This window comes from Thermobia domestica, unplaced genomic scaffold (genome assembly GCF_964235325.1).
Source record: "Thermobia domestica unplaced genomic scaffold, izTheDome1.hap1.1 HAP1_SCAFFOLD_678, whole genome shotgun sequence".
NCBI classification, from domain to species: Eukaryota; Metazoa; Arthropoda; class Insecta; order Zygentoma; family Lepismatidae; genus Thermobia; species Thermobia domestica.
In genome coordinates this window covers 79,369-95,144 of record NW_027656388.1, presented here as the reverse complement: position 1 = coordinate 95,144, position 15,776 = coordinate 79,369, and the positions used below count along the sequence as shown (strand labels likewise).

The following is a 15,776-nucleotide window of genomic DNA, read 5'->3' as shown; positions in this document are numbered from 1 at the left end:
TGTAATCCTAATTATTTTTATGTGAATGTGCTTACTACTTGTGTATTCAGTGGGACCGATGTTTTAATATGTATGGTCAAGCAGTGTCGAGCCTGGTCAGTGTGTGGATAGGTGACCATTTTTTGTAAATCGATAACATTTAACTTTGTAAACACGGATGAAGTAGAAGTATATTTATTTTATTTTTTACCTCAAATATGTAGGACACTTCTCCTTTGTACATCAATTATTATTATTAGTTCAACTTGTTTACAAGTTAAATGAAAAGAATAGTCGTTATCGTGTGATGATTGTGCTCATTAGGCTAAAGAAGACTCGTGATAAGAAAGAAAAGAAGAACGGTGCTCAAGTTTCGTCACAGCATATTCTCAAAAATTTACAGGCAAAATTCAGTGTTCTGCATGAAAAGGCATATTTGTACGAAAAAAAAAAAAATTCTGCAGACGACAGAATTAAATAAAGTAATACACATGTATTTTAGAGTTACTGGTGTAAAATCATTACAAGTGCTTTGCCAGGTGGCCAATAAAAAGCACGAATACTATTTAAGGGAGCCAAAACAGGAGAAAGCTGGGGGCCTGAGCGATAGCAAGAATGTGCGTCCAAAGTGAACAGGAGCGAAGGCGACGCGGGTATACGTATAAGCAAGGGTAGTGGAAACCAGTTAGTTTTCGAGTTTCAATAGCACTTGTCATGCATCCATACTAGTAGCGCCCCGCTTGTAAACATTAAGTACACTATGCAAGAATACACCGCCGGTGGAAAATAGTACCTAATACAGTTATCTTTCATATATACTGACTTATTTTACAGTAGTAACCCAACACTAGTAAACGTAAAATAAAAGTGTATAACTTTATATTTAATTCTATCGCCTGGCTTAGTTTTTCACCTGTAAGATGTACTTATTTAGAGCAAGTTTCTTAACTAGCAAATTAAACCGAGAACCACAGCAACCATATATATATTCTTATGATGTACTTTTCTTTGAGTGGTGTTCTCTGTCTATTGAATAACATTTTCTCAGTTTAATGCTAGCAAAAAACAAAACAAAATCAAAGTGTTTCTATATAAATTTAGTTCACCGTGTTGTAATATCACATGGAATTGAAAAACGAATAGTCGAACCTCTGCTATCTCGATCAAACTTCTCAGGATGATATACTGACTTACCGCAGAAGTTCGACTGAATACGTTTCTCAGTTCCATGGGAGAACCTGGAGAAGCAAAAGCCTGCGCAACGGAAAATACTAAATAAACTTGTAGAGCAGGTCAAGATGTATCATCATGCCAAGTTTCATTCAGATCAGAGAAGTTTGGCTGCAGCCATTTTCATTACAAAGCACAAAATGGATGGTCCCTAACCTCGAGAATCTTCACAATTGTCGACGAGTTGAACTGCACTCATCTGATCAAAATCAAACTTAAAATGACAGTTCACTTTCAACTGTTAAATAATATGATATGCAGGCTTCTGCTTTCCTAGTTACAGTCTATCCACTGTGGTATGCATATTAGTACAAATGTGAGAGTGCATATTTATTAAAGATTTGCTTCAAAAAGCGATGAAAGACATAGGCATTGCCGCGGGCGGTGATAACAAGATGCCGGAAAACGAACAAGCAGAAAGAATATGGGCTGAAGAAGTGTAAACGACGACGCGGCGGCCCGTAAAGGTGTTGCCGTCCTATTAAATGAATAATATCAAAAGAAAGAAAAAAAAAGTAAAAAATTTCGCGCTCGTAATCAAGACAGAAAGCAACTAAAGGAAATCTTTGTTTTACGTCCCACGTTATGCCGCTTAGGCTAAAAGAGGCGCTGATTATGAGAAATGATTGAAATGGTGGTGGAATGAAGAAAGTGGGAGGAAACGGGAGAACCCCGCGGTAACCCACCGCACATAGTTTTTGTCCACCATAAAGTTAACTTGGCGGGGGCTCAAGACAGAAAGACGGTTGGAAAAACAAATAAACGATGTTGCATCCCGTAAAAATGTTCGCGACCTATGAAATCAATATTTTTTCTTAAAGAAAAAAAAGAATTAAAAAGAGAAAAAAAGGTCAAAATTTCGCGCTCGCTTCGCTCGCGATCAGCAGAGAAAAGAGGACGTGACGCACCCCTAAAAGTGTTGGCGACCGATTGAATAAATATTGTGGGTAAAAAAAAAAAAAAAAAAAAAAAAAAAGTCAAAAATTTCGCGCTCGCTTCGCTCGCGATCAGCACAGAAAGAAGGACGTGACGCGCCCCTAAAGGTGTTGGCAACCGATTCAATACATATTGTCGGTAAAAAAAAAAAAAAAAAAAAAAAAAAAAAAAAAAAAAAAACGCTCGCTTCGCTCGCGATCGACATGAAAAAGGCAACGACGTGACGCCCCGTAAAATTGTCGGCGACCTATTCAATCAATATATTCGGTTGAAAAACAAAGTCAAAAGTTTCCCAATCGCTTCCCTCCCGATCGACATAAAAAAAAAGGCAACCCCTTCACCTCTCCTTATGCATTCATCAGTAAACATACAACCATAGATCACAATACCACTCACATCACCTATCAGTTCTCCACGTCCATCAAGATCCAATCATCGCCCTGGCCCTTTATGATGATACACAACATTACATGTTATTGTGTGCATTGCCCCGCGTTACAATACATGACCAAAAAAAAGAGAAAAAGAGCTGCACTGCCTTCAGTGTAGACATGTTCGTATTCGTAGAAAATGATTTTAGGTACACGATAGTACAGTAATCTATCTTCACATGCTTCAGATGTGAACGATACCTACACATGAAGAGGGCTCCCGAGGTTTCCTTTTCCAATAGGATGGAGCTCCACCACACTTGCAGAATGACGAGAAGTTATGTTAATAAATATATCCCAGAGTGTTTCGTAACTCGCCCTTGGTCCTAATGATGAAGCGTTCTTCAGATGGCCCCGATGTCTCCACACATGATACTATGCGACTTCTTTTCACGAGGCTCTCAAAGATCACGTTTGTGTCCTAACATTCTCTGCAGATATGACACAGCTGCGATAGCGGATCACAGAAGCCTTTCCTCTCCTTACAAGAGACGTGTTCATTCGAGTATGTGAGTAATTCGACTATCGATTAAATATCTCCCGTGTCACGATAGTAGTCACTTTCAATTCTTCTAACGAAGGTAAGAAAAAATGCTATACAAACTTCCTTTCGGTATATAAAGGATTAGGGGCCCAGAGAATATTTTCTTTCAAGAGGATACATTCTTTTTCGAACACCCTGTATATAGATCCTCTAATTATAACTGCAAACAAAATGTTGATTTTGCAATTGCTTCCATGAGAGAATATTCTGTGCACTTTCTTTCTGAAGGGCCGGGCCTAAACGTTTTCCTTAATCATTAAATTTAGTAGTTATCTACAATTACATAGTTTTCCATTGTTCTCAAAATAAAGATTTTTCTCTATGAATTGTTGAATGTTGCTAGGGATATTGAAGTAATTCTTTTTAGTGTTTTTTTCTTTACAATAATGTACTGAACGCCTGCATTAAGGAAGTTCGTGTGTCCATCTTGCAAAATGTTTCGTCTTTTTTCATGCCCACTAAGGTAAATATTCATTTTGCTCTTTTCTCTGTATGCAAACCACATTTCTTAAAGGCAACATTTTCATACAAATGTAGTACTAAAAACTTCTAATTGGCAACATCTGGGCTGCGAAGAGGAAAAAGAAAGAAATCTCGTACGTATTCGCGCGCAATTCGGAATTAGCCAATGAAAAGCACAAAAGCGGCCACCATCTCTCTCTCTTTCTTATTAACGGTTTTGTACTTTCTGCAGTTCTATCAGTGCTGCTAACCTCTTACTATATCATTGAATATGTATGTTTAGATATATATATATATATATATATATATATATATATATATATATTTTTTTTTTTACAAAAAATCATACTACTACGGAATAATATTAAATGCCTTTAAACCCTCATTTCTGTTTGCACTTTCTGTTACACTACCTTCCCCGAACTTCTTTCAAGTTATTAAGTGCAGAACGGGGAGTTATACATATTTACTTGCGCTTTGACAATATCTGCACATTGTGTAATAATAGGAGACGTATAAAATAAAACTATATACTAATACGTATATATATATATATATATATATATATATATATATATATATATACAGTACACATTCCACTATCCGAGGCTTTCCTTTTCTTTTCTTGCTGACGATAAATTACGCTTTTAGAAATGTTGTCTGAAAACAATAAGAATATGTGCAAAAAATACAATCAGAGGTAGAGGTCTTTAACAGGAAATAAGCAAGGGAGTTGAAAAATTTTTTATGCATGTAAAAAATATAGACATGAACCAACTTGTGAAATAAAAAGACCAGAAAACTACTCTTTCTAAATTATGTGTAAACTTTTTACCGAAAACGAAAGTTGCACGAAAGACTTTTTGTCCGTTTTTTGGCCTCCGGTGCTTGGGGTCCCTGATTCAATCCCAGCTCGTGCCGTGTGAACTTTGTCGTGCATAAAGACCGTGCTCATGGGTTTTCTCGGGTTTCTCCCGTTTCCTCCCACTTTCTTCATTCAGTACTCATCATCACCGTCTCCTTTAGCGTAACCGGTATAAGTATGCGACGTAAATCTAAATATTTCATTTCATTTCCCTTTTCTGCTCATACTGCTGATTATGCGCGATTATGCCAACATCCAACTCCGCGGATAATCGTGCGATTACTGTATATACAACTAATACAGATACAACTAATTATATTATCAGTTACAGTATCGGTTTTTATTTACTAATTTGCCTCACTTTATTTGCATCCCTGCAGTAAATAATTCTTATCGATAATAGTTAAAATGTATATTACATTTTAGTGCTTCACGACTGAATGATCATCTGCCTTACGTTATCTCGCAGCTGAAGAGAATGCTACACTGAAAACTACCTTGCGTTATAAAGGGTAAGTGAAACATATCTTAAAAATATCTTTCATACATTTCATTGTGTACATTAAAGAATGTAAGTTTGCCTTTTTCCTGTAATCAATACTTAATAAAGGATTTATTTTTATTTATTTATATACAATTTCATACGTGGTTCGTGATAGTAAACTCGATAGGACACAGTGGCACTATGAACATCCGAATCACTCATCATTCGAACATTCAAATATTTATTCGAATATTAGTATATTCCAAGTAATGTTAACGACGTTAATATGCTTGCCTTTATAGTTAATAATGTCAATTCTTACTTAAAACATACTTCCTTAACAGGACATTGAAGAAAAGGTAGTTGCCAACGGCCATACCATGCTGAATATACCGGTTCTCGTCCGATCACCGAAGTCAAGCAGCATCGGGCCTGGTCAGTACTTGGATGGGTGACCGCCTGGGAACACCAGGTGCTGTTGGTATACTTTTTCTAATTTTGTTTTTCACAAAGACGAATATTCTCACATCGTTCACCACGATAATTTCGTAATCATGCATTACTTAAAACAATTAGCAACGCTTTCCACGCGCTGGTCTTTTTGAGTATTCACCGACAAACCTACGTAGCTACAATAACTCACTCGAAGCCATATGCATTCGCCAACGGCCATACCATGCTGAATATACCGGTTCTCGTCCGATCACCGAAGTCAAGCAGCATCGGGCCTGGTCAGTACTTGGATGGGTGACCGCCTGGGAACACCAGGTGCTGTTGGCATCTCTTTTTCAAATTTCATTATCCTTCAAGTACGAAAATACTAGAAACATTAATTTTATAGTACTTTCAAGAGATAATTTATCAACATTATTTCATAGCGATTAATCGATATTCTAAGCGTTATACCCACTATTTCTTACACTAACAGCCTGTTTATTTGCACGGCACATTAAAATAACCTGATTTCCGATCCGTGTGCACCTACTACTATACTTAACACGGAATGTATTACCACTTTTTAAAAGTAAATTATTATGACTAAGTGTAGATCTCCGGCGAGTAAATGCCTTTCGTATACAAGCACGACACATCTCCGCTATGTGCTTTACTTTTTTACTAACAGCATATAGAAATTGGATTTCAACGTGTTTCTACATAACAGAATGAAGCAAATTTCGTGATTTAACTCTTTCGAATAATGTGTTGGTCCTGACAAGGACCGTTTGAAATGAAAAATCTTGAAGAAGATTTTTACTTAGAGCTTGTGTACTTGGTAACAGCCTTCGTACCCTCACTTACAGCGTGCTTGGCAAGTTCACCAGGCAAAAGAAGGCGCACAGCTGTTTGGATTTCCCGGCTGGTGATAGTTGACCGCTTATTGTAATGGGCCAAACGAGAAGCTTCAGCAGCAATACGCTCGAAGATGTCATTAACAAAGCTGTTCATGATACTCATAGCTTTGCTAGATATGCCAGTGTCAGGATGCACTTGCTTCAAAACTTTGTAGATGTAAATGGCATAGCTCTCCTTCCTCCTCCTCTTCTTCTTCTTATCTCCCTTGGAGATATTCTTTTGGGCTTTACCAGCCTTCTTTGCAGCCTTTCCGCTAGTTTTTGGTGGCATGATGACTCACTCGTTCAGCAAAATTAGATGTGTCCGCCGATTTATCGACTTCATTTAAATTACAGTACGTGTTTCAATTCGCGCCAACTGCCTTGCTTTTCATTTGATGCACTCGGGTGCACGCTTGAAGTAGTAACAAAACTGACTTGATTCATGGGAGGCCGCGCATAACAAGGAGGCCGCATAACAAGAGCTGAGTTCGTAGTATACGGACGCCTGTGTCATTGTTCTCGGCAATTTCGCGCGCTTTAGTGGAACAAAGAAACTACTAGAAATGACTTCTCCAAACAATACTCTGGCTCCTGCCAAGACCAAGACATTGTCATCTATTAATCCTGACGACCTACTCACTCCCGAAGCTATTCATCTTGCCTACAAGCAAGCTTCAAAGAATCAGGACGTAAAAATGATTGCCGATATTATAGTAATAGGACTCAACAGACGCATAAAGTTTGAAGACATCGTTCAAGATATACCAGTACATCCTACCGCACTCACTCTCCTCCAGATGGCGTGTCAGTTTCAGGAAAAATCTTCTGTATCTGATGATCAGCCCAATTCAACAGCTTCATCTCCACCTCAACGAACAGAACCTCCGGTTTCTGGAACCAAACATTCAATCGAACATCCGCCTGATGGATTTCAATACGCCAAACGGACATGCAAGCCTACTGCGACCACTCCAATTCCTTCTGTCAAGACGTCCAACAAATTTGCGGCTCTTACAAGTGCCGAGAAAGAAGAAGAACCGATGGAGACAACAACTGCTATCTCCACTAATTGGCTTTACATTTATGACTGTCCTTATCATAAAGGATATGAACTAATTGCTATCATGCAAAAGAAGTGCAAGGACACACCCACATTCCAGTTCATGAAAGGATACATCAAAATAAAATGCCGATCTCAAGAGGATTATTCAGCTATCCAAGACCTCTGTAATGAAAACGAACTTCAATATGCTACTGAGCTCCGCCGAAAGCAGGACACTGTCAAGGCAGTCATTCGCAACTTGCCAACAGACACAAGTACAGAAGATATAGCTAGTGCTCTCCAAGCTAAGGGATATCCCATTATTAAAGTCACTCAACTGACCACTCGAGACAAAGACTCAGCAAGAGGGAAGATTCCCCTCCCTCTTTTCTTAGTCTCATTGAGGAAGTCGCTTCGAGCCACCACCATTTTCAAGGAAGACCTCCTGCTTCACTTCAAGGTCCGGGTCGACCCGTATAAACCTAACAACTTTCTTCAATGTTTCAAATGTCAACGTTTTGGCCATGGCCAGAGTACGTGTCAAGCAAAACCAAGATGCATGAAATGCGCCAGTGACCACTGGACGTACGCCTGCACCAAACAGGACCGCACATCTCCTGCCAAATGTGTGAATTGCGCGGGGGACCACCCGGCCAACTTCTCTGGTTGCCCTCGAATCCAGAGTCTCCTGAAACGGCAAAAACAGCAGACTAGCACCCCAGCACCTACGGATGACCAGAAGTCTCCACCTATACCCGGTAATTCGACTTCCCAACAAGAAGACAAGATCAACTGGCCTCCCCTTCAACGCCCTGATGAGACCACCACACCGCCTTCTCACGACACCGCAGCCTCTCTCAAGGAACTTTTGCAACTGCTAAAAGAACTGGACCTCAAGCGAATAATCTCGATTCTCAGACGCCAAGTGCCAAAACTCAGGACTGAACAAGATATGTTCTCCAAATTCACCATACTCATTGACATCATCTCCGAGATCTTCTCTTAACCAGCAGAAGAACATGAACAGGACCACACCCTTATGAGGGCCACTCCAGGCCGCCTCATTGGTTACCATCACTACCAACCAGGACTTCGCATTACCGCAAGCACCTACTCCATTCCGGCAACGACCAGCTTCATCCACTCAGCAATGCAGTTTCGCAGACCTTCAACTCATGCATCAGAAACCATTTTCCCGCAGAAATCAGCGACAGTTGCTGATTCGGCTGTCAATCATGGAGACACATCACAAATTACCAACTTCACCACAAATACGAGGCAGGGGCTTTAGGTAGCCCGGAACTCATTACCGACCAATTTGTCACGACAAAACTGCGGAAACTGCGGAGGCCGCAATTTTTCCTCTCATCTTATTACGAAAGAATATTGAACAATGTCTGGTCGCGGCAAAGGTGGAAAAGTCAAGGGAAAGAGCAAGTCCCGCTCCAGCAGGGCTGGCCTTCAATTCCCAGTAGGCAGAATCCATCGTCTTTTGCGAAAGGGTAACTATGCCGAACGAGTTGGTGCTGGCGCTCCCGTGTATTTGGCTGCAGTCATGGAATACCTGGCAGCTGAAGTTCTTGAGTTGGCAGGCAACGCTGCTCGTGACAACAAGAAGACTAGGATTATTCCACGTCATCTGCAGTTAGCTATCCGTAACGACGAGGAATTAAACAAGTTGTTGTCTGGAGTTACAATCGCTCAGGGTGGTGTTTTGCCCAACATTCAAGCTGTACTTCTGCCCAAGAAAACTGAGAAGAAGGCATAAATGTAAGACCTATATCTCATACAAATCGGCCCTTATGAGGGCCACAAACCCCTTTATAGAGGAGATTTACGATTGAAATGAATTGTTTTCGATATACAGACTCATCAAAAGTGTCTGAGATAGTTGCTTAGTTTCATTCGAAATTCTCGCTGCTATTCGATTAATTAGTATATGTGTAGTCGTCGATCGTAATTGAAGCCCATAGGAAGTCACACTAACTTTAGAATACTCCAAACAGCGATGTGCTTAGTTCCCACTACATTATTAATTATAAGATCATTACCTTTTGTATTGTCGCTAGCTACATTTTTTTGATATTTGCGTACATCGGGCTCATATTACCCAGAGGACAGGACAGTCGAGCCCAGATTCTCAGCAATGGAAGAAAACCTCATACCACATATTCTCATGTACTTCATGCTAGACAAAGGAATTTCCAACATTCTTAAAGCACTCATGTTTCTCTCTTGCGTTGGCTTGGCTGAAATTACTCTGTTCAATATGTTCTCGACATTTATTATTGTTCATTACTATGCCCCAATGACATCATGAACAGAGCGGATCAGAAAACTTTCCTAAATTTCTTTTGCAACATAGTAATGACATTAAATGCACACTTAAGTACGATTTATTCTTTGCAAGGTCGATATTCATATTTGTGTGATATGTGTTATATGTATATGGTTTGTAATACGCAACTACTCTTATTCTCTGATCTCAGAACTCATTTGCTACTGTGCCCAACGAGCGAGCCTAGGTTTCTTGTAACTACTGCCTTTCTTTAGTAAATAATGTGAAGTATACAATGCATTAACCTACATCTCATATTTGTATTACTCTTTATTTTAGTAACCCGCTACGAAGTGTCATTAATTTACATGTAAATCACAATAGACACTACCGCAAAAGAAAGAAATCGAACCCAAGACCACGTAAACAAGATAAAGGACAAGATTCAGGTTTCTAACGCATTATTCGCCCCTCACAGCACAGTATAGAAGTTGTATAAGCCTCTATACGTACATCCTACTGTCAGAACAGAAATTCCGACTTGCGTTTCGCATCTCTCATGCTCGCTACTTCCAACAAATCGCCAATTTCCAACCAGAACCCCTTCTCCAGCATTAATACTGCTACATGATATGAATACGTATACATGAACGTACATAATGTAAAAAAAAACGTATGATTTTCTCAAATTAATCTCTCTACGTCTGTAATTTAGTGTGCATCAAAAGGCTTTAATGTAGTTACACGAATTCTTATAATCTAACAGAAAATCGCACAAAGTAAATCTTTCCCTTTATATAAATTTGTTGGCTCTGAAAAGAGCCGTTTATGCCAATTTTATATCCAAAATAGGAGGAACCCCAACTTAACCTCCGAAACCGTACAGGGTTCTTCCTTGCCTCTTCAAGGCATACACAACATCCATAGCTGTCACTGTCTTCCTCTTGGCGTGTTCTGTGTATGTAACAGCATCTCTGATTACGTTCTCCAGGAATACTTTCAATACTCCTCGGGTCTCTTCATAAATGAGACCAGAGATACGCTTCACACCACCACGGCGAGCAAGACGCCTAATAGCGGGTTTGGTGATACCCTGGATGTTGTCACGAAGAACTTTACGGTGGCGCTTGGCACCTCCTTTGCCAAGACCCTTGCCTCCTTTTCCACGTCCTGTCATTTCGATATGTTACTGCTTCGCTCACCACACACGAGAAATACAAGCCCAAGCAGCCCAAGACTCGTGGTTTTGTTCCTTCGATCATGCAGGGAAAGCACGGAGGAAAAACACAAAACGTGTCTAAGCCAATGAGAACTGTCCTTTTCGACTGACTTTATCCAATGAGAAATAGCTTGATTTAACGGTTTTGCTCTTTATATAACTTGACTTCATTCAGCGCGCAATTATTTGAAACAAGTCGTGACAGTTGCAATGGCACGTACCAAGCAGACAGCTAGGAAATCTACTGGAGGCAAAGCTCCTCGAAAGCAGCTTGCCACCAAAGCTGCAAGAAAGAGTGCTCCAGCTACCGGTGGAGTGAAAAAGCCCCATCGTTACAGGCCTGGTACTGTGGCTCTCCGAGAAATTCGTCGTTACCAGAAGAGCACTGAATTGCTCATCCGCAAGCTGCCCTTCCAACGACTCGTCCGAGAAATTGCACAAGATTTCAAGACAGATCTTCGCTTCCAAAGCTCAGCTGTCATGGCTTTACAGGAGGCAAGTGAAGCTTACCTTGTAGGGCTTTTCGAAGACACCAACTTGTGTGCTATTCACGCAAAGAGAGTCACAATCATGCCTAAGGACATTCAGCTTGCTCGCCGCATCCGTGGGGAACGTGCTTAAGTTTGAAGTTCTGGCACTGAGTTCAAAAACGGTCCTTTTTAGGACCAATACACTACTTAGAGATGCTGTTATCCTAACAAGGATCTTGTCCATACTTGTTATCTTTTTTTTTTAAATTCTCACGCCGTATGTTGCATAGTTAATACATCTACCTTCGTTTTCCTGTCGTTTCGTATATCATCCTATCTTTCAAGTATATTCTTTAGTTTTCCCCTATGTTTACCGATTGATTATCTTCGTTTTATGTGGTCAAGGGTTCGATTTTGCCATATGTTGCATAACTTAACTTCGATTCAACCACTGTTTGCCCTTCTCAACGTTATTAATCTGATAGAACTCGCAGGCGAAATATGTACTTCTTCCAAGGTAGCAAAAGTAATATTATTTTGTCAGAGGTCGCTGCTGTTGAATGCAAACGTTAAACTAAACTTTCTTTAAGTGTCTGTTTGTACTTAACATCAGTTCAATTGTACACCTACATTTCTGCTGGTGTTACTATTTTTCTTTATAGCAATATTACGAATTATAAGACGGTATCCGTGGTTATTAGCGTGTTCCCTTTTCCTAACACTTTCTCATTACACCAGTATTTCCATCATTCATTAGGCGTAATCACCCGTCTCCTTTATCATAAAAATCATAATAGTACGACGTTAAATTGAAACATAGTCTACTTCACTTTCACGAGTTGTAATAAGTTCGAACATTTCTTTCACCCCAGCCTTGAAAAGAGTTGATTTTAGTTTAGTGTCCCTTTCAGCAGCAAGGCTGTTTCAAACGTGGACCTACTTATTAACGTGCAATGCGAAACATTTGAGCTCCCACCGAGAATCGAACCCAGTCAGCCTGCAAAAGTTTTTCTAACAAATGCATTAAGTGCGTTTTCTGTACTGTTTCGCTACTTGAAGATAGGAACAAGGAAAAAGTAAGTGATCACAAATTGACATTACGTAATGTGTTCCCCATTTTTTTTCGAGTACACCATTCTTGACACCCGTGAAAGCTTTCTTTCCCCACCCTCAATTCCCCTCTGTTATAAAGCACTTACATCAAGAAGTGCTTCGGTTAAAAAGAAAACTCAAAGTCCCTTGCGTGTATACTATACATTGCTATGAATGAACATGTGATAATGATAGGAAAAGCACAATTTTACTCTTCTCAAAGTATTTGATGGCTCTAAAAAGAGCCGTTTTAAAATGTCAGATGATTTACTGACACATTTACTTCTTCTTTGGTGCAGCCTTCTTAGCACTTTTCGGTTTTGCTGTAGCCTTCTTTGGCTTCGGGGCCTTTGGCTTCTTGGGAGTTTTTGCCTTCTTCACTTTAGATGGTGATTTCTTAGGTTTGGGAGCAGCAGCCTTTTTCTTTTCACCAGTCTTCTTGGGACGTTTAGCTGCTGGCTTTTTCGCAGGCTTCTTCTCCTTTGATGCTGATCGTTTCGCCTTGGTTGAAGATCCACCTTCAGGCTTCTCCTTCAGCGATGAAGCACTAAGCTTAAACGATCCAGATGCACCTTTTCCCTTGGTCTGAACCAAAGACCCAGAAGCAACTGCACTTCTCAAGTATTTCTTGATAAATGGAGCAAGCTTCTCGGCATCCACTTTGTAGTTCTGAGAGATGTATTTCTTAATAGCTTGCAGTGAACTTCCTCCCCTTTCCTTCAAATTCTTGATGGCGTTGTTCACCATTTCTGATGTTCTTGGATGAGAAGGTGTTGTTTTTGGTTTCTTAGGCTTTGCAGACTTCTTAGGAGAAGCCTGTGCCGGGGCTGCAGGTGCTGATGCCGTATCTGCCATTGCTTTCTGCAATAAACTCAACGATACTGAAGAATGAAATTTTCGCTAGCAGGCAGCGTTGAGTTTGGTTACGGAGCGCGGACCGGATAGAAAGCACTTGCTGAGGCGGGCTGAGGTAAACAGAAGTTCGTAGTTGCCACAACGATAAGTGTGTTTCCTTCTATTTTGATAAACGATTTTTTTCAGGTATTCAATGAATGCACCAGATCCTATTCTTCCTTACTGGCTAGAAAGAAACTTTATTCCACATAACTCAAAAGGCATTTGTTTTTATTCGCTTTTCTATTTTATGTTTCAGTCATTGCTAAGTCGGTCACACTACTTTTTCACCCTCCTTGTGCTTATAATTTTCATAATTTAACATGGAAATACTTATCAATAAATAATTATATTACCATGGTAATTAACTTCAATCCTTCCTGTGATTATACGCAAAGTACCATCTTCGTACTGCTTACTATAGTTCAATGAAGGGAATCTATAAAGTAACGCGTGTCGCACACATCTGCCTTGCAAACTCCCTGGCCTACTTCCAATGTATAGACTTTTATTTCAAATCCTGATTTAATTTCATAATTTTCTGTAGATTTTAACATTTTATTACCCAGCTTCTTAATACGAATGACAATCAAGCCTAAATATTTATTCCCTTTAACTTTATTTTTCTTTTTTATTTTGTGCCTTGTTTCATATTTGTTCTTACGTTAGCAATTAACGCACTTACCGTAGTTATGTATGAACAGGTTGTTTCTATATTTATTTTATTCCAAATAAATTAAATATATATACGGATTATTTTATGGTAGTTGATATTTTCTGTTGTTTCCTACGTGAATTGAGGAAACGCACGGACTTTCGCCTAATTCTTGTGCTACTTTCATATGTCTGTATCTGTCGAATGCTGTCGATCTGTCGAAATGTGTATTACTATCTGTCGATTCATCGAGTGAACTGAATTCGTTAACCATTTCACCAGGCGCGCATGCATTTTTTTTTCTTCTAAGGGATCCAAGCTTCGGGGGGCAAGGTTCCAATACTACAAGCCACTATGTCTATATACTATTATTCTGCATTCGAAAACACGATAAATATTCCACTTACTTTTTCACAAAAACATGATACAGACAGAGTACAGATGAAGTGTAAGATCAGATTTATATTGATGATACATCAATATTTTCCCTGTTAATAACTACATTTAATGAGAAAGTCTGCAAATGTATGTTCACTTAGGAACTTTTGCGAGGAGTCCGCACCCGGTGGACACCCCGTGAGTACGCCTCTGCACTTGACTATACTTCGAATTATACTGCAAACAGTTGTATTTTAGTTTCCCCGTTTAGTTCATCGATATCATTAACACAAAGAAAATAGATGTTATAGATGCGTATTCTCAGTTCTCGCTTTATATCCGGACGTCTGCAAAAATCTACTCCTTTTCTTTCTTTCACGCATCCACCAAACTAACAATGATTTGTATTATAATATTTGCGCATAAAATGTATATCTCATACCTTCCATGTTCTCAAGTATTCATAGACAAAAACGGTTATTTTCTGCGAACAAATTGTCCAAACACAGTGCAAATGTCATCTATAGATTGTCCTGGTTCCGTCTGCGTGTACATAACAATGCGTCATAATCATACATTGCACATTAAGGATATCAATTAATCTTCCCAAATTCCTAGATATGCCTGGCAAAAGTTCCGCGTGTTGTAAGGATATTACATTTGTACTACCGACAAGGTGGTATCTTCCAACATTGAAGTTCAATAAACCCCAAATGTGTCGGATATAGTATTTGATTTCTTGTCTCATTGTTTGCGTCAGAGATGTCTTCTCAAGTTAGGATTTACGATACATACAGGATGAGTTGTATATATTGTTGCTGCCAGCTCTATATTAATCCCATATTTGTAAACGAATAAAAACAGTATTCTAATTATAACAATGTGCTCACAATTAATTTTATTCTTAATTGTTATACGTATTGTTGATTAAAAATGAAAATGTTGCTAAGTGAATTTTATTAATATTTTCTGTTGCGTGATATAGGAAGTGAGTGAAATATTGGAGGAATATAGTGTGCGTAGCAGATGATGTGCAGTGGCTTTGGATCGCCTGTGATAAGGTAAGGCATTTGCTATTTTAATTAACGCATTTTATATACTGTAATCCTAATTATTTTTATGTGAATGTGCTTACTACTTGTGTATTCAGTGGGACCGATGTTTTAATATGTATGGTCAAGCAGTGTCGAGCCTGGTCAGTGTGTGGATAGGTGACCATTTTTTGTAAATCGATAACATTTAACTTTGTAAACACGGATGAAGTAGAAGTATATTTATTTTATTTTTTACCTCAAATATGTAGGACACTTCTCCTTTGTACATCAATTATTATTATTAGTTCAACTTGTTTACAAGTTAAATGAAAAGAATAGTCGTTATCGTGTGATGATTGTGCTCATTAGGCTAAAGAAGACTCGTGATAAGAAAGAAAAGAAGAACGGTGCTCAAGTTTCGTCACAGCATATTCTCAAAAATTTACAGG

At 39.2% G+C, this 15,776-nt stretch overlaps 2 non-coding genes across 2 annotated transcripts; both read left to right on the top strand.

Moving 5' to 3' along the window:
• Window positions 1-5,296: 5,296 nt before the first annotated feature.
• Window positions 5,297-5,415, top strand: LOC145677182 (5S ribosomal RNA). The gene has a single exon (XR_014129669.1). It is a non-coding gene; the product is annotated as a 5S ribosomal RNA (ribosomal RNA).
• Window positions 5,416-5,592: 177 nt separating this feature from the next.
• Window positions 5,593-5,711, top strand: LOC145677184 (5S ribosomal RNA). The gene has a single exon (XR_014129671.1). It is a non-coding gene; the product is annotated as a 5S ribosomal RNA (ribosomal RNA).
• The last annotated feature ends 10,065 nt before the right edge of the window (window positions 5,712-15,776 follow it).